We start from the raw sequence: 19368 nt of genomic DNA on the forward strand, positions 1-19368 counted from the left end.
CCACCCCTGAAACTCCACATAAAAATGTATGAAGATGACAGATCTTCACAGGCATGAGAATCCAAGTTAAAAACAGAGACATGTAGATGAATACAAATTATTCATGTGGCATACTCTATTCTTGTTTTTTACATGGGGAAGTATGGACACTAAAGGCATGCATAAATCCAGTGCAGAACACATTGATTAAAAAACCACAACAGTACTTTGACTATCATATGCCAATACAAAATTACTCAAGATAGTTAAGTCCCAGGCAGACTGCAAAGAGCTACAAAACCATCTCTCAACACTGGGTGATTGGGCAACAAAATAGCAGACGAAATTCAATGTTGATAAATGCAAAGTAATGCACATTGGAAAACATAATCCCAATTATACCTATAAAGTGAGGGGGTGTAAATTCGCTGTTACCACTCAAGAAAGTGATCTTGGAGTCATTGTGGATAGTTCTCTGAAAACATCCACTCAATGTGATGGGGCAGTCAGAAAAGCAAACAGAATGTTGGGAATCATTAAGAAAGGGATAGATAATAAGACAGAAAATATCATATTGCCTCTATATAAATCCACGGTAAGACCACATCTTGAATATTTTATGCAGATGTGGTTGCCCCATCTCAAAAAAGATATATTGGAATTGGAAAAGGTTCAGAAAAGGGCAACAAAAATTATTATGGGTATGGAACGGCTTTCGTATGAGGAGAGATTAATAAGACTGGCACTTTTCAGCTTGGAAAAAAGATGACTAAGGGGGAATATGACTGAGGTCTATAAAATCATAACTGGTGTGGAGAAAGAAAATAAGGAAGTGTTATTTACTCCTTCTCATAACACAGAACTAAGAATCACCAAATGAAATTAATAGGCAGCAGGTTTAAAACAAACGAAAGGATGTATTTCTTCACATAATGCACAATCAACCTGTGGAACTCTTTGCCAGATGATGTTGGAATATTCATCCCCCCAGGATGAAATCCTGAAAGAGAAGACCACCAGCTACCACCTTCCACCTAGACCCAGAGCAGTAAGTTTCTCAATTGCAAGATTCTGCTGATGAGAACACTAACAAATCTTTTTTTCTGTAGCTTGAGTTTCTGATATCTGAACTCCATTACAAAATATTCTTTAATTACTTATATTTTATTATGTATAATAAATGTAAAACTTATTTTTACTTTTTAAATTAAGAACATATTCTTAGTTACTTAAAGCCTTCTTTGGAGCTCTTCTACTGTTTTATAGAAATAAGCATTTAGGAAATTGGTAATAACATCATAGTTTTGACCATATATTTTCTGAAGGTTATAAATTTTATATTTTAATCTGGTTTCAGAGTAGCAGCCGTGTTAGTCTGTATTTGCAAAAAGAAAAGGAGTATTTGTGGCACCTTAGAGACTAACCAATTTATTTGAGCATAAGCTTTCGTGAGCTACAGCTCACTTCATCGGATGCAATCTGTCAGTCACAATGGGGTAAAGACCCGTTTATTTTCAATGAACTACAGAAATATGAAATAAAGTTATCCACTGATATAAATAAATAAATATTATATATATATATATATATATATATATATATATATATATATATATATATATATATATATATATATATATATTTCTTGAGGCTAAATTACTCTGTAATACAAGTCCACTGACTTCCAGCTAGTAAATTTGGCCCTTTGTCAAGATGTTATGGCTACAGGCCAATATGAACAATTGCCACAGTTAGGTCACAAATAAAAGCTGGCCACAGTTAAGCTTAAGATATTGTCTGTGCTTTAGTGATTTAGTCCATGCTAAAATGGGGGAATTTACTTTGCCTAATTTCTAATCCTCTCAAACACAGAGTTTGAAAGTTAAACCCAGAATTAAATGATATTTGGTTTGTGCTTCCTTAGCAGAGACTGTGAGATAAAGGACAAGTAAGGAGACAGAAAACAATTCACATAAAATTGCACCACTCAGCACAAAGCAGCCAGAAAGTCATCTTCACAAACTGTTGAATGTTCCCTCTGGTAAGGGGGAAACCAATCAATACAGGGAGCATTTCTAGGCTCACAACATACAACTTTAGTAATAGGGAGAGGCAAAACCCACAATCACGTGTTGAGGGCTACCATCACTATGCACAGACGTGCACACACATAAAATAATCTGTTATTCATTGCTCACGTACAGCAAGTAATCTCCCATCATCGGCTGACAGAAAGTGGGTAATTCTATGAACGTTGGGAAATAAAAACAGTATGTTAAAAGAAATTAAAACTTTTACCCTGAGATCATGAATAGCATTTCCTTTACCAAAAGCTATTTGGAAAACTGCCAGGGAGCTGAGAAAGGCTGCTAAGCAGCACCAACTTTGCTTGCCCTTACCTCCAACTCCAATTAAGAGAGCATTGCCATATGGGGCCTCAAGAATGCAGCTGACATGACACCTATGGAAATGATATTAAATTACAGTGTTTTTATTTTTGCTTGGTAGCAGACTTTTCCATCATATGTAATCTATCGAAGTTTATGGGCTAGAAAATGTTAGTTTGATTTTCACAGATAGATCCAAGCTGCAGAGTCCCAGTCTCGATTGCCATCTTCCTAATCTTTCGGGGTGGGCCATATATGGTAAGGAAACCTTCAAAAGGGAGATATTTTTTAAAAAGGTGATGAGAGGAAAATACTGAAGGTATCGATCATATCTGCTTATTTTCTAGGCCCTTGGGAATGTCAAAGCTACAGTAATTCTATAAGCCTAGTCAGCCTCTGGCTTCTCTGCTGGGACTACCAGTTAGTGCCAGTGATAATCTGTAGGATATGGACACCTACTAGGAACTGGACTGAGACCTTCTTCAAATACAGCCAGCAGAGAGCAGTCACTTTTGGTCACTACTGTCACTGACTGCATTCAAACTGGTGAACTAGATATGAACGGGTCAACATATTCCCCAATTGCCTGTTCCTGTAATTTCCATGTTGAAAAACGTTGAACAAAAACGTCATTTAAGATCGTTAAGACACAACCAACCATGTATAGCAGTAAAAGGATAAAGCCTCTATCGTATGGCTTAATTACATTCCCACTTGAGTAAAATATGGAGTTCTTTTAGCTACCATAATTGATGAGGTTCTACTCTATTAACAGTGAAGTAGCACAAGAAACTTATGCTATCTCAGACTATGTGACATCTGGTCTCAGGCTCAGTTCAGCCTCTACATACACTGCTTCCTGTCAGAGTAACTAAGTACATTTTTCTTAATTAACAAAATCCAAACAAGATGAAGAGCTAATATGCTTTTTGCTCTGGGTCCCAGTGGAAGAAGAATTTTTACATTCCTTTGGGGATCCTCCACCATTTACTTGTATTTCTACTTTTGTGCCAAGGTGAATCTAATGACATTCCTCAAAATGGAAAATATTGTTCACAATTCAAAGGTATCCTTGAGAGGCCTTTTTGCTGTGCCAAGGGATACAGACCCCCATTTTAGGCTTTGAGGAGGGGTGTGTGTGTGTGTGTCAGGGATTCCAAAAATCAGCAAACAGAAATATTTTCTTATTTTGCATTATATTTTAGTGAAGGGGGTGTGTGTGAAGGATTTGGCAGGGGATGGTGACTTAAATTTCACCTATAATGTTAGGTTTCAGAGTAGCAGCCGTGTTAGTCTGTATTCGCAAAAAGAAAAGGAGTACTTGTGGCACCTTAGAGACTAACAAATTTATTTGAGCATAAGCTGAAGTAAGCTGTAGCTCATGAAAGCTTATGCTCAAATAAATTTTAGTCTCTAAGGTGCCATAAGTACTCCTTTTCTTTTTACCTATAATGTTGTGAGCTCAAAAACACTGGCATTGTACAAATATATGAGAACCAAACGGTGAAACACCATATACAAAGCAAAACTGACTAGTGTAGTTTTACTATTTAAGCTAAATTGAATGCAAAAAGTGAACAAACAACAAAATCAGTGAATGCTTAATTTTAATAACGGATCCTGCAAATCTTAGCTCATGTGAGTAATCCTAATTTACACATGCAGTAAGTGTCTAGCTCATGTTTAGGCTAAAATAAATGTAATAACGAATTAAATAAACCTAATAAAGCATAAGACAATGGAGTTAAACCAGAGCTAAATTTGGCTCCCTAGGTGCAAAACTTAGGTCTGTATTAAAAAGGGCCTGTAAAATAATTTTATCAATAAACAATCAGCTTACAAAAGATGCAAGGGATGTCCCAGAAAATCCCCCCAAAGGGATTTAAAATGTATATCTTACTTTACTTCCCTTCCCCCCACCCCTCTTTTTTAGCCTTTGCAAAGTCTAGACACACTGGATCAATACCTCCAGTTGTAGATGACCTACTGGCATTGACTAAACAGATGTCATATCTACCACAGAACCCCACTTCAGACTGGAGTGAGCCTGGGGGAGTTAATTAAGCCTCCTTCCTAGATTTCAAAGTGTTTTTTAAATAACCTTTATTTCGTTCCCACATAGAAATGTAAAATATTTGAAATCAATATAATATTGTAATAACAAATCTTAAAATATTGTAATGGGTAAAGCTGCAGTCTGCCCCAGGGCCCTACAGTAGATTTGATGTGATCAGCAACATGCTTGGTGGGTCACACTGAGAGGAAGCCAACAATTCACCGTGGGTTGAGGTTTCTTGGAACCTTTAAAAGTAAAAATTGTTACATTTTATTTTAAAACAGTGCTAAATGCCTGGCTTAGTCTGGTCACTTGAGGCACTCAGCACACTGCTCTAAAGATATGTGAGGTTATTTTTAATACCCTTGCAGGTCACCTTTAAACGAATTTGCACTTCAGTGATTATCTTTGTTAGAGTACACATTATACCAGCTGAAAGTAAGGAAACTTACATGTGCTGTATAGCATCCTCAAAAAGAACAAGATTCATTGCAGCATGAAGCTCATTGTAGTGCTCTAATGAATCTGTTAAAATTCTGGTCAGCTTCTCCCAATCAGATACTGGAAAGTAACAAGGTTCTCCAACACCATGGGCAAAGTGGCAGTAAATTAGTGGCTTATGGATAAATACGTGCTCATCAACACCCTGATGGTAACAATAGAGAGATATAAACAAGCATTCACACAGCACATTAACCCTTTATCACATTTTTTCTCCTAATTTTAATGTTTTGAATGAATTGTTAGTGCTTGTGAAAGCTGCTGAATTGACATCTTTGGAGGCTGAAATCCTCTACCCACAAAGCAAATACAGCATACACAGTGGCAATTTACATTTCCCCATCATTCCCTGCCAACAAGCCACAACCGTAATCTGGAGGGACTCCTTCCAGAAGTTTCGTTTTCATGGTAATTCGGTCTTTGTTTTCTCTGATGAGCCTACCAACAAGGGTGCCAGTTACTGACAATTGTGTGAGAGTTTTGCACTGACACTTGTTCAGAAGGAAATGATTTAACACAACCAGACCATTTCACTGAGGCTTCTACTCAAGAAGCAGATTTTTATATATATATTTATTATTTCATGTAGTTTCTATCATTAGTTTTACCCATTTACTAATACCATAAGGCTCTCATTTTTCATTGCAGCATTCACCATGAGGTTGTAACATACAAGTAGCTGACCAGAATGGAAGGTAAACAATCTCATTTCAAAGAAGAAACTGGAATAACTATGTTTCCAATATAACAGGGAGTATTTAATACTATCCTTTTCATAATATTCAAATCATGTCCAGTTAGGCATATGAATACATAGAAACAAGAAAAAGGAACCTGTTATACAATGATCCACAGAGCTGTCAGGTATATTCTTATTTAAAATCATGAATCCCATTCTAATTATCCTAAATTTTGGGTAAATGGGAGGTAATACGGCATGAAACAGCATAGAAGCACTCACACGTATTACTCATAGGTATCTCATATATATTGAAATCATACCTCAAAATGTCTTTTTACAGTATCAATAAGAACTTTGTTAAAATGTTCAATATCCTTTTCCTCCATAAGTTCATCTGACTAGACTCAGAATGATTCATGGAAGCCATAAATGAACCAAGTCAATAGGAAATCTCACACACTCTTGAAATGCAAAAAACATTCCCTGCAAAAATATTTTCAAATTTCATTTCCATGCTTGACTTTTTATGAACATTATACTATCCATTTCTGATTAGTAACTAAAATGCTCCATTCAGTTAGATGCATTTTTGTGTCACCAAAATATGAATATTTGCTTTCCATAAATGTGTGTGTTTACTAGGAAATTAATGATTTGTTGTCAGAGCAGCAGAAGTTATATAATGAGGTTCTGTGGCTGCTTCAGGAACAGTGATTCCTTTTTCTCCCATTCTCTACTAATATTTCATTTTTGCTGAGATAATGTTTCCTGTTTTATTTGTCTCTGACATGCTTCACTCCCCCTATTCAACTCAGCCTCACAATATTTTGCCAGGACCGCACTGTCCCCCCACTGCCACTCGCATTCTCATTACCTCTGACACATATTCCTAGCTGACCCGGGAACACACCTGAAGGACTTCAGCACCAGTACTACCAGTGACGTTACAAATAAGTGAGTCTTTAGTCCCCTACTACCTCGCTTAAAGTTGATTCCAATTCACTGTACAGTTTGACTGGCACCTTCATGGTACTTCTTATTGCCTAACACTTTTCTATCCTCCATTTTTCCCGACTGGTCACCATTGCTTAACAATATATGGAGTGAAATCCTGACCCCACTGAAGTCAAAGGCAAAGCTCCTACTAACTTCAGCAGAGCCACTATTCACCCACAATTTCTACTTGTCTCCAGAGGTCATTAATCTCTAGGCTTCAGCAGCTGAAATTCTGTCACACATAGTGCTAATGCACACAACACCTTGACTTTGGGCAGCTAACACTATGGTGTCACCCTGGCATGTCAGACTACGTCTTGAGAGCGTGAAGCAGGTGGCTCATGTAACCATACCTTCCCTAACTCTCTCATTCAGGGACATGTTAATCCCAGCTCACTTATTTAAGCCCAGAATTCTACACCTGGTGTGAGGAGCGATTAGGAACCTATCTGGGCATTTTTTGACATCAGGGGAGTTTCTTGGGAAATTTTTTCCTTCTTTGGTGACCTTTTCATCCAGTTGTACTAGGCGATCTCAAAAACTAACATCCAGCACTTTCTGCATCTAAACAGGATGCAGAAAAAGCAGGTGTCAGGGACCTTGGCTTTGCAAATGTGAAATAGACCACAAAAGCTACAGACAACCAGTAACAGACCAGAAATGGTATAAGGGCCAGATCCTCAATGCTGTTTAAGCACTAACTCCCATTGACATCAATAGAAGTCAGGTGCCTAAATACCTGTAAATAAAAGTCACACTATCAACCGCATGTGCTACTGCCCGCTCTGCTCAGGCTGCCCAAATTGCTGACCTCCTTCGCACTCCGGCAGACTCCCTACATGCTGCCTCACACTCTTTCTAGCCTCCGATAAACCTGACCCACAATACCAAAAAGGTTCTCACTTCAATAAATAGTGGTAGGATAAAGGGAGGGAAACCACCTTGAAAATAAAATAGGAACACTCTTCTTCCTCTGCGACAAACCCTTTCCCCCATTTTGAGAATCAAACACTATGTACTCTCATTCATTTTTATTTCCATGCCTCATTGTGCTTTTTGCTTCCAGCACAGCTCAGGCAGCATTAGAAATCTCAGGAGAAAACTTGGTCTCTTGAAAGTTCCTGCCAAGACAGCTAGCTAATGGGTGGGGCATTCTAACTTGTGGGTACAAACTGACACTGCTTCACTTGAACTAGGTCTTGCAAGGTGCCAAGATCCTTCTTAGAGGGCATGAGAGCCCTCCTCTCCCCCTGACATCAATGGAAATCTTAGGAGATGCTCAGTGCCTGGCAAAATCATTCCTCATGAGATTCACCCTGAAGAAATGTGCAGTGTAATGTTGTCCCTGAACACCCTGAGGACATGGCCATGTACAGCGATTACAAAGAGCGGAGGTAGGAGCAGACTATAACAGGGAAGTGATGGCATGTCCACCACACACAAGACCTGAAGGGGTTAAGGTGGCAGGTGGGCTAATTAGCCCCCTAGGCTGCCCCTGGAGGAGAAGCCAGGGAACAGGGATGAATTAGAGATAATGGTCAGCTAGACAGGAACAGGAGGGGCCTAAATAACGCCCAGGAGCTGAGAGTAGAAGGGGGCTGCAGAGAGAGAGAGAGAGAGAGAAACTGCAGTCACTATCAAGGTGAGAGACAGTAAGGGAGGAAGTAGCTCAGGGATCTAGCAGTAAGACTGAGCAGACCTTGACTGCTTGTTGTATGGTCCCTAGGCTGCAGTGGCGGATTTGCCACTAGGCCATTGGGGCTTGTGCCCAGGGTCCCTGGCCAATTGGGGGGCCCCTGGAAAAATGGGTGCCCACCAAGCACTCCTGCCAGGGAGGGGGCAAGCCCCTGTGCCCTGACCCCATTTCCCCAACAGGAGGGCCAGAGGCAGTCAGGGGGAACTGCAGGCGGAAGAGGTGGGATGGGGCCCCATGTACTCTGGCCCAGGACCCCATAAACCCCTAATACCTCTGCTGGGCTGGAGCCCCACATAGAGGACAGGCCTGGGTTCCCCTACCAGCCACTGGACAGTGGTATTGTTAAAGGGAAGGGAGAGGAAAGATTGCCTGGGTTCCCAGAGACTTTGATATCCTGCAAAGAGAGGACTGCAATGACCTTGCTGGGGGACAAGCATAAAGCAGGAGCAGTTGAGTCCTGAGAGAGCGAGAAAGCGAGATAGAGAGTGATGGAGTGAGTAATGACAGGAGGGGTGTTGGACTGGCAGAGCTAATCCCCAGAGGGAGTCAGAAGGAAGTGCTCTGGCCCTGAGCATGGCACCCCACGGCAATGGGGTTTAAAATTCAGTTTAGAGAAGGTCTGGAATGTGAACCTCTTTTCATCATATGATAGTTTTCATGGCTGACAAAAGCTTGGTGTACTGCATATACCTACATAGGTAACTATCCTGTATTAGACTTTTAATCACAAACTTCTGATGCTGTGAATAAGGGTGTGTCCATTATTAAACAAGCACTGGGCTGCAGTACAATTGAAAAAACAAAAAAATTACTCTTCTAAGGTTGCATAAAGAGTTTAAATCCTGGTTTACTCAGGCACAGCAGTGTGTGGAACGTGGATAAAACTATTCTACTGGTATCTTTACATCCCTTTCTCTCTCTGGTGGGGGTGTATCTCCTCATCTCCCAGGATGAAACTCTTGCATCCTCCATATCTTTCAATTGATTTGGACTCCGGATGCTGAACTATTTTCCAAGGCTTGTGTGTCAACATAAGGGAACCCTATTGCAAAATATTTTGGAGATCATCAACTCCTTTTGGCGTTAACAGGGGTTATGTGTATGTATTTATGTGAGGGCAATCCTCAGCTCAGTTTGACTAGAGACTTTAAGAAGAGTAACATAAATCTTATAAACATTTACAATGCATGGTGGAGGAAAAGGTTGATTGGTCTGATCCTATACATAGCAGAGGAAACTGTGTTGGCTGGAATATGTGTAGGTAGGAAGCACCTCTTAAATTAAAAAGATAATGGAATCTAATAGCTGTGGGTAGGAAATTCTGGGCCATTTTCTGATGCAGACAAAGTGCAGCTTGTGTGAGTGTGCTGATAGATTTCAGTACACTGTAACAGAAGCCCCAGTGCTGGAAATGGATATTTATGATGCTGCTGTAGATGGTAGCTAGAGCATCCATCCTTGGGAAGTGGAGAGTAAACACAGAGAAAAGTTTCTGAACGAAAAGAAAAACGTGAATGGAGAAAAGGGTCATTATTTCTTTAAAAATACACCAATATATTTTTAATAAAACTGAAAACCTTAAGGATGAAAGCAAGAGTTGAAAAGGTTTTCATAGCCAATGCACACGGTATTAAATATCTTATTCTCTCCTTGTTTCACTCTATGGAGATCATAATTACTATCAAGTTAGTATTTAACCTATCAAATGAGCCTGACCTTAGGGAAGTGCAGTCCTTTGCACTACACTAGCTCCGTTTTATCTCCAAAATGCTTGCTAATCTAGGTTTATTTAATGTACGCACATGGAGTAGGGATAGTTTGAGGACTGAAGGCCATCAAAAATTGCAAATGCCAGACATAAGAATGCAGATAACACCCTAGCACAACAGTGTAGTGGCAGGAAGGAGAGGCTGTAATTCTTAGGAAGGACATTATATTGATGATTTATTTTATTATAACAAACACTAATAGCTCTTATCGATATAATTATAGTCTTTTTTTTTTTTAACAAGGGCCCAATAGCCACAAAAGTGTTCAGAAAAAACACAAGAATGTGTAGCAGGGTTTTTCAGATGCAGCTCAAAGTATACTAGGACATATATTTCTGGGATTCTGACTGCTTCTGCTTAGTGAAAGAAAGGAGCACCAGAGGAAGAGGATTTGGGAGTAAATATTTCTCAGTTATTCATTTCCAAACCAAAACTTGACAAGCTCAAAGGAGAAACAGAAAACACCTCAACTTACAACTGCTGGGAAGGTAATTCTAGTTAGATGCCCCCCGCTCCCTCCCCCCATATAGTCCATGCATCTCCAAGCATAACATGTATTGGGACTATTGAGATAAAATGTCTGCCTCTGATGGGAATATCACATAGCATAAGGTAAACGCTGTTAAGCAAAATTCACAGTATCCAGCTGGGTATTGAGAAGTGTAAGAAGAGAGCCCAAGGCATAAATCCTGCCATCAGAAATAAGGACTCACTTCTTAAATTCAGTAAAGTTGCTTTATGTCACTCTGTTAGCAGAAGACAACCTGAAAACTGTCTATTGTAAGATCTTCCCGGTCCAAGGAGGGCCTTGGATGGTGTAGAATTGATATAGCCATTCCCATGCCCCCTTCCTACAGCTGGGGTGGTATCTCTATGCCTCTGTAACCCTCAGTTGTCACAACAGACCTCTGAGGCTGTTAGCATCCAGTGTAAGTTAGAAGAGCATAACTTAGAACAATCACAGAGAGAATAACTATAGAGCTCCACGGTGTTATTTTAGAGCCACTTTGCAGACTGTAATCCCATTTTAAATACCAGATTTTCAAAAAAGAGTGCAATAGGTCAGCCCACAAACATCTGTATGGAAACAATCATTTGCATGTGCAAATTAGTTAATGGTGCACCTATGTACCTTTCTGCATGTCAATTATTCAATCTACATGCACAGCAAATAGTAATTTGAGTTTGTAATTTCAGTAATACCATGTGCAAATGGGTGGATAGGTGTGAAATTTCAAAATCTGCTGACACATACAGCTGCTTGCACACACAAATACACTATCAGAGGGTAGACTGGCCCTTCTAGGGAGCTGGACTCGTCTCCGCCTGTATTTTGTTATCCATCCCCTTGTGATGGATTTGTGTATGGGACAGTGTGTGTTTGGTCAGGTGAGCAGGATTACTGGATAGCAGCCAGGGGGCAGGATTCTCTATAAAAGGGAGCATGTGCGATCAGTGAGAAGGAGAAAGACAAAGGGATGCAGGGTATCCAGAGGGGACTCAGAATCCTGTCAGGAGCTACCTTCAGTGAGAGGCAGGAGCAGAAACCTTAAGAAGAAGAGGCTTGAGGAAACAGCAGTCAGGAGGACCTGCGTTTTTGAGGAAGAACTGCTGAGTCCAGCCAAGAGCTGAAGAAATTAGGAGTGCAAGTCCCTGCATGGTGACCATCAAGATTGATGCTTCAACATAAGTACAAGTGGAAACTATGCCCAGGTGTGATGTTAACTACAAGGGATAAAAAAGACCTTTTCACCATAGGAAAGATCCTCACAACATTGACAGCCCCTTTGACCTAATACACCCCAACCAACTAAAAAACCAAGCCAATGCACAATCCTGAAACTAACCACAAACAACCAATGCCCTAACAAAAGTAAATTACCAATCTTAAAAACAAAAGCTTTGCCCCGAGCAGAGTTTTTACCCTGAAAAAGGAAAAGTGCCAGAGACTTCATGAAGTCTACTAGGGACGTCACTGTTGCCCCATTGGTTTTATGTGGAAGGTGCTCAGATACTACTGTGATGGGCAGCAGTTTAAAACCCAAAGGCAGGCAAGGCAAACAAAGAGTTCTCCATGCTCAGCAGAAGTAAGCTGGGATACATCTACACTACAGCTTCTGTCAGCATAACTTATGTTGCTCAGGAGTGTGAATAAACCACCCCCTGAGCAACGTGAGTGCTGGTGTGGACAGTGCCACTGCCGACACAGCTTCTGATACTCACAGAGGCTGGAGTCATTAAGCCGAGGGGACAGCACTCTCCCACTGGCTTAGAGCGGCTACATTAGAGAGCTTATAGCGGCGCAGCTACATCGGTGCAACCTCGCTGCTGTAAACGCTCTAGTGTAGCCATGCCCTTAGCAGTTCTCTCTCTTACTCTCTGTAGGGTCCAAACAGCAGAGCTTGTGCTGAACGCTTCAGATAACGTCTTGAACATGATCCTCATCATGCTAAACAAATGCTTATCGCTGTGGCCTTATTTCTGCTACGAGGTGGGGATACCTTGAAAGCTGCTTTCATTAAAGCAGGATCAGGTTTCCCTGTGTTCCCCAGCCCGCTCATCACCTTTTATCTGGTGCTTATATGTTTGTCAATCCACACTTGTGCAGTGCAAGAGCTAGTTCTACATGACAGCTTTGCAAGCATGTAATAAAAAGTTTAAACCTTTCACGCTCAAATTAAAATAGCTCAAATGAGAAACATTTACTCACTGAAAGGAAACATGTTTTAACGAAGTGTGGCACTTACAGCACCTCCCTGAAGACGCTGATGTACTGAAAAACTTCCAGCAGTAAGATTCAGGCATATGACATACTGACAATTGTGGATTTCTTTTAAAATCAGTTTGTCTGTCATACCTATGTAGTTACAAAATAACAAAGGGATAATAAAGTTCAATTGTATATTCACCGTTTGAGATTTCTATTGACAGATGTTCACACTGAATGCTGCTACAAGAAAGGCTGATTATGTAGCCCTGTGTTAAAAGAACTGAAAAAACCCTCCTTTGTTAAAACTCCCTTACACACCATTTGAATCTTTTTAAGGAACACTGTCAAGGTTGACAGGCTCCAAATGTGGCCTCCTCTCACCAAATTATATTGGCAGATTTAAAATAACCATCAAGTAGGGGGAAAAAAACAGCTGTCAGCCACTCCAAAAAAAAGGGCTGCAATAGTGTTAAACATCCCAACTCCAGGCAAAGAAGCATGAGCCAGCAACAATTAGCACTTGGTGCTTGGTGAGAATCAGAACTATGGGTGCACAGAATGAGAGCTGATATGTATGTGCCATGCCATCTTGTGACAGAATGTACCCCCGGGTACACACCCTACACCCCATTGTAGTAAGTTTTGTACAAGGCATGTCTTGTAAGGTAACATTTGAAAACTCAACTTGATGGTCAGTATCATCCTGATACAATGTGTGTGGCAACATCATATGTAAAGTTATAAGATTTCCCTGTATGATGTTCCAAACCCTACCACTCTGCCCAAACAGAAGCTGGCAAACAGGTCTGTCCTAAACAAAGGAATGTGTACTCTGCTTAATTTGCGTTTAAACAGTAAACAAAGTCATCAAGCAGGGAAGGAAAGACAGAAAGTTCAACCAAGTGAGAAAAAACCAGCAGGGAATATTCTTCCACAGTGACTCTTTTTTGTCTCCTAGTGCCCGACTGAAAATGGCTTTAAAGAGAAGGGACTGAAACGATCCAAAGGAGGGACAAACATCCCAAGGGACACCTCTCTCTCCCCCAGCCCATTGCATTCACTGCACCTGAAGTGACAAAGGAAGCATTTGTTGGACTCTGGAGGAGGGGTCCTGCCCTACCGGATTTGGTCAGTAAGACAGCTGAAAACATGGTAAGAAACTTTGTTTGGATCTGATATAGTTTAAGTTCAGTATTAGTAAAACATCTTATCTTTGTTTTTCTTGTAACTATTTCTGACTTTTATGCCTCATTACTTGTACTCACTTGTATAAACTTGTTTTGCTGTTTTGTCTAATCCAGTGTGTTTAAACTGAAGTCTCTGAATAACTATTTGAGATAATGAGCTGACATATTTTACGAATAATGGATTTAATATAATTTGTACTGTCCAAGATAGGGCTGGGCAGTACAGGACATACATTTCTGGGGGGAAATCTAAGACTGAGTGTCGTGTTGGGGTCACCCTGTAGTATAACCGAGGCTGGTGAGAGCCAGAGTGAAACCCAGGTGTGGCTGGCAGGCTGCAGTTAGACACAGACACTCAGGGTGTGGCATGCATGCTGGAAGGCTGTTTGTGAGTGGCTCAGGTGGGAGCTACTTCAGGAAGTCATTGCAAGGCACCCAGGGTTGCAGGAAAGGGATGACATAGCTGCTCATTAGTCTGGATTGTACCCAGCTATGTCACAAATCTCTTCTACTCGCCAGGCATTTCAAAATTGCCATGCTACCTTATCCACCTACAGGGGAGAGATCCTCATATGGTTGGCCTAATTCCAACATTTTCTCTTACAGTGGAGAACAGATATCCTTTTCAGTAATGTACCAAAGTTTTGTAAGTGTCCTTTCAAAAGGGACTATTATATAGTCCTTATAGCACTCAACTCTTGGGTTCTGTTCTAAGAGCTGACTTGAGGTATGCCACTGCTGTACTATGACCTTGTGCAATTTATTTAGCTTCTTTGGATCCTTGCTTACCTATTGTAAAACTAGATCTGATCATATTTGCCCAATTCACAAGGATGTTGTGTGGTTTACTTTGTCCAGTCTAACCCTGAATCCATGTTCAGACAAAAAACACACTGAGGTCTGTAGTTTTGATAAAGGACTGAGAAGGATTTCATGACTGCCGCACCATGATTATATAAAATGCCTTGAGATCTTTGGATGAAAGTTGCTATAAAAGTGGGAAATATTACCATCATTGACTTCCCAATGAAATTTCTGTCAAAAAATGGAGAGTATGTGAAACACAGAAGGATATCTCTGTTGCCATAGATGCATAAGGTGCTAGGTTTAGACGAGTATAAAGCGCATCTACATGGAAAATGACATAAGTGGAGGGGAAATATTTCATGTTTATCAATCCGATTTGTAGGAGGCACATTTTTCATGAAAATATTGGTAGTAGTTTTGCTGCATATTTACAGTAGCAACAGAAGGATGGAACAGAACGGTCACACTCAAGCTGTCCCATTGTACCCAGCATGTTGTGTGCCCTCAAATTAACAAATCAAAACTTTGAGTTGACTTTTAATGTTAAGTCTGCATGTGATGAAAAGTGATGATTTCTACATCCTGAATGTCAAAAACAGACTCTTCCCAGATACATTTTTTGGTACAGAGAACAAAATGATACAAATAGCTGGGAGAAGCTAGAGTCCAGCATAAAAATGAGCATGGCTTCACCCCAGCTTCAAATGTATTTATCAGTGGACCCAGGGGAGCAGATGACACAGACAGAATCTGCTGCCTAATAGATTGCTGATAGACAGACAACATGTTGAACAGATACCTCACAAGAAACCTCAGTGCAGCCAGAAATAAGACATCGTCATAAGACGACTTCTGTTGGGTTCAATACTTTTTGTAAGAAAATTTTAAAATGTGCTCATCCTTACGGCAGACCATTCTTTTTCATCAAAAATTGTAAATCTGACATTTTATGGATCTCTAAATGTAAATATCTCCTTTAAATATTCTGTATCTCCAAAGGGAACACTATCATTTTAAGATCAATAAAGTACTGTACAGTATTTAGTCCTTTATTTTAACTGAGCTGTGTGGGCGTACACTGGACTGACATTGGGCAGGATTACAGATGGTCAGTAATACTGGATAGAAATAGAAGCCCCAGTCCAATGATATTTACTCATTATATGATTGGGCAGGATACACTGCGCACATTGTGTGTCTTGGTTATGCTAGTTATAATACAGCACTTTCTGGGCTATCCTGGTAGCTGGTGGAAGTTGCCTAGTATAGAAATAAGATGAAAGTTCTGTAGTTTAATTTCCTACAAAGCATTCTGCACAAGCAGTAACACTTCTGTATTCTTATTGTCCAGGAGCATCAATAAGAGAGAAGTTTATTTGGGGTCTTTCTTTTACTTTCAATAGCTCTTTTTCTAAAAAGATTGCATGTTCCGAAAATGCAAAATTAACTGAAACAAACATGGAATCCTCGGAAAAATAGGATTAATCTCTAGCTTCCACTATGCATTTTTCCCTCCTAGCCTGTATTTCTTTCTGGGCCCACACCATTAAGCTCCTATCAGACACACTCATTGCCACAACCCCAGAGATAGTAGACAAAATTTAGAAATGCAGCCATCTAAACTAAAACCAGCAATCACCACAGTGAGACACAAACTCCTGTGTTCATGCCAAGAATACAAGCCCCGTCTGTGAGATGATTTCACCAGCCTTTTACAAAACATTTCTGTGAAATGGAGGGAAATAATCTCCACAAGATTCCCCACAGAGCTTCTCCTCTGCACACAGACCTACCACCTCTCCCATGGAGAAGTCAGTTGCCTTCACATCCCTGCCTCCAGATCACCAGAGAGATCACTAGGAGTCTCACAGTCTGTACATGGAGAGGGAGCATGACAGGGATACCTGCAGCAAGGTAATCACAGAAATTTTAATGCAGCCTAAGATTTAATTTGCTTTCCCACAGCCCCTCTCCATGCAGGAAGGATGGTTCTAGGAGTTTCCCTTACAGCACAGCTATGGTACAGCTATGTTGCCACACAGACAGCTCTTGGCCTTCCACAAATTTAGGAGGATACATGCTGGGGGTGGGGGTGGGGGTGTGCTTTCATGGAGATCCCAAATGCTCAACTTCACACAGGTTGCACACTGGTTCAAAGATCTGGCCCTTTGGATATAAAATCAGGATCTGAGTTACTTGCTGTAATAGGAGCTCTTCAAATAAATATCAGTAACACTGACAACTTTAAAATTTTTTGCCAGCAACTGTAGTCAAGAGGTTGTGTAATTAGAGCATGAGGTTGGACAGTACTATAGGCATCAACCTCAGGCACATTAAGATCATCAATTAAATAATTATTTTAGCACCTGGGAGAGAATAATTTCTTCTAGCTTTCTTTTCCAAGGGTCTTTTGAGAACACCTATCAATGGAAGAAATGTTGTGAGAGGATAAATGTTGAGGCATTTGTATAGCAGAAGGCCTCATGCTTACAAACACTTGACCAGGTGCTTCACTTTAAGTACATGAATCCTCCCACCGGACAGCTCATGTCCTTAAAGTGAAGCGCCTGCTGAAGTGTTTGCAGGTTAAGGGTCCAAATGTTGCTCTTTGGATAATAATTTAGACGAATTGCATTCCATACATCCCTCCTTTAAACCAGAAAACCTAATCAGGTATCACTCTTTTATTTATGGACACAGACTGTTGTTACTACTGTTCATTTTTAATATCTGATGGTTACCACAACAGAAGAAATTATGACAAACCGTTAAATAAACTTAAAAGGGAGTCTCAAGTACTTCATATAGTTTACAGTTTATTTATATTCTCCATTGTTTTAAACAGTCTCTTAAAATTTTGAAATAAAATGTTGCCCAACAAGGTTACCATTTTGCACTTCTCCCTTTAGTTCCCTACATTTATTTTAAGTGAATTTAGGGCTAGTAGAGAGTAGATGACTGCCTGACAGCTTTTAAGAATGAAGCCTTCTTCGCTTTGTCAGTCACAGAATTGCAGACTTGGTACCATACAGGCAGAGGGAGCTCATGTTTTCCGCACAGTGACCTGGGAGGACCTCTGCTAGGGTGGAGAGTCTAGTTCAGTCTATATATACACACTATACCTCTGCCCTCTTTGCTCAGTCTGCCTGCATGGGTACCAAAGCTTCTGTGATTCAGACACATATCTTAGAAACTTAACTAAGGGCTTCAATTCATTTTTCATAGGTAATGGAATGGTCAGGTAATGATTTGTTCACATTATCAATTTGAACCAATGACCTGGAAGTTAAATGCTCCTTATCCCATTGCCAATCTCTGAGCCACCTAGTCTCTTTTAGCCCTTGTTTTTCATTTTTCTTTTGGTTAATTCTTTGGTTGCACATCATCAGCAATAGCAGAATATCACTTACAGAGGATTTTTTCATGAACTGGTGCTCTTTCTGCTGGCTCCGTTGTAGCATAGTGCAAAATATTGTAGAACCTACATAAATAGTGGCTGTATTTTTCAAATTCTCTATTACAATAAAGGTGGTAAAAAATAAACTTTTGGAATCAGGCCATTTTCCACCAGAGTTTAACAATTTTACATCAGGTATTGAGCCTCGACTAATAGCATTCCTTTACTTGCAAGCTCACTCTCCTGCTGTATACTATAAAAATCTAATACTTCATGCACAACATTTTCAATAGTGAAAGATAGTTATTCATCATTAAATTAGTGATTTGCTACATGAATACCACGTCTAGCTTGGAAAAGGAAATGGTAAACATTATGTGAACTCTTCCACTAGAAAGGACAACATTTCTTTTGGAGAGTTACTGTCAACCATTAACTGAGCTATTTGGGTTGGTTACGCACAAACTGAATGTGCGTGTGTCCTTATGATAAATAAATGACACAGGGCTTACAATTTTAAGGCCTGATTCTCGTCTCCCTTAAACCAGTGCTAATCAATAGTAATGCTATCGAAATGAATCGAGTCACACTGGTAAAGAGAGAGGTTAAGTGAGAGGAGAATCAGGTCCTAGGAGTGGAGAACAGTTACAATTAAGTACGCTGAAGCATAGCAGATGTTGTGTAGAAAATGAAAGGGACTTTGGCCACCATGTAACCTTCTGATAGCTTGGTAACCTTGTCGGACACAAGGACTGCTTTTCCAACCCCAGGATTTCCGATTAGCATAATTGGCTTCCCCTTCTCCAAAAGTAAATCCACAGAACATCTCAGGCAAACTGTCCCAGGAGAATGAATCAAGACAGTCTACTTGCAAAGAAAAAACTCAAGGCATGTGTGTGTTAGAGACAAAGAAAAGATGTATGTTATGCAGTTAAAAGAGTTTAAACACGACTATAAATCAAAGAGTTTGTTTTTAATACTCCAGTGTAGTGATAAGTGAATTAATATGCAAGATTAAACAAGTGGAAATATACAGCAGAATTTATATTTATCATAATCTTAATTTTGTAACAACAGCGAATTATTTTTAAACACTAAGCAAAGATCAGAAATTAACACTAAGCAAAGATCAGAAATTAAATAGTCTAGTAAGATTACATTATATGGCGTTTATAACTCAATGTAGTAGGATACTACATTT

At 40.0% G+C, this 19368-nt stretch overlaps 1 pseudogene; it reads right to left on the reverse strand.

Annotated features, from left to right (window-relative positions):
• Positions 1 to 19368, reverse strand: part of LOC122462431 — a 213028-nt pseudogene that overhangs the window by 101270 nt on the left and 92390 nt on the right.

This window comes from Chelonia mydas, chromosome 11, assembly GCF_015237465.2.
Source record: "Chelonia mydas isolate rCheMyd1 chromosome 11, rCheMyd1.pri.v2, whole genome shotgun sequence".
Lineage (NCBI taxonomy): Eukaryota > Metazoa > Chordata > Testudines > Cheloniidae > Chelonia > Chelonia mydas.